Source organism: Procambarus clarkii, chromosome 42 (assembly GCF_040958095.1).
Source record: "Procambarus clarkii isolate CNS0578487 chromosome 42, FALCON_Pclarkii_2.0, whole genome shotgun sequence".
NCBI lineage: Eukaryota > Metazoa > Arthropoda > Malacostraca > Decapoda > Cambaridae > Procambarus > Procambarus clarkii.
This window is the reverse complement of record NC_091191.1, coordinates 30,970,566-30,971,242: the sequence shown is the minus strand read 5'-3', so window position 1 is coordinate 30,971,242 and position 677 is coordinate 30,970,566. Positions and strand designations below refer to the sequence as shown.

General features: G+C 30.0%; 1 long non-coding RNA gene across 1 annotated transcript in view; it reads right to left on the bottom strand.

The window, feature by feature from the left end:
- LOC138373398 (uncharacterized) overlaps positions 1 to 163 on the bottom strand; it is an 8,727-nt gene extending 8,564 nt beyond the window's left edge. Inside the window, exon 1 of the long non-coding RNA XR_011231177.1 lies at positions 62 to 163. This is a non-coding gene — a long non-coding RNA (uncharacterized lncRNA). The remainder of the gene's footprint in view (positions 1 to 61) is intronic.
- Between the last annotated feature and the right edge of the window lie 514 nt (positions 164 to 677).

Below are 677 nucleotides of genomic sequence, written 5' to 3'. Positions count from 1 at the left end.
CACCTGCTGCAATATTATTATAAAAGAAATATTACTTATTATAATCGTAAATACTAAATACCTGTTGTGTTGATTTAGGGGCGACGACGATCGTGGGATCGGATGCGAGCCACAGGTGGCCTACACCATGCTTTCTAAGGCGTCCCTCTCATAACAAAAACAAATCCGTGCATTCATACACAAACAGAGATCCCGTGGTTATGCGAATACTTGCAATTCTTTTACTTAAAATAATAACAATTAAATTAATAATAATTAACATAATTTTTACTCAAGATTCATAGAAATCATTAATCCTATTTTAGAAGAAGATTTATAAGACATCTAAAAACAGATATACAGACTTTGTGTGATATTTATTTCAACATTATATATTAATAGAATGTTGCAACTATTATTTTTAAATATTAGGTAGTTTCCAGCTACGTATATCGCATATAAACGTTGCAAAAAGATTTTAGACTGAATTAACACATTACACATTTATGGAGTAATTAACAACAAAACAATCTTTATTTTCATTGCAGAACATATATCAGAGCATACTAGTGACTCATACATTTAAAATAGTGTGATTTTTAAACAATTCGGTTGTAAACCCGCAGAACCGCCTACCCGCCAAAGACGTAACATAAGAAATGGTATATAATTCATTATTTTAAATTACATATATAATC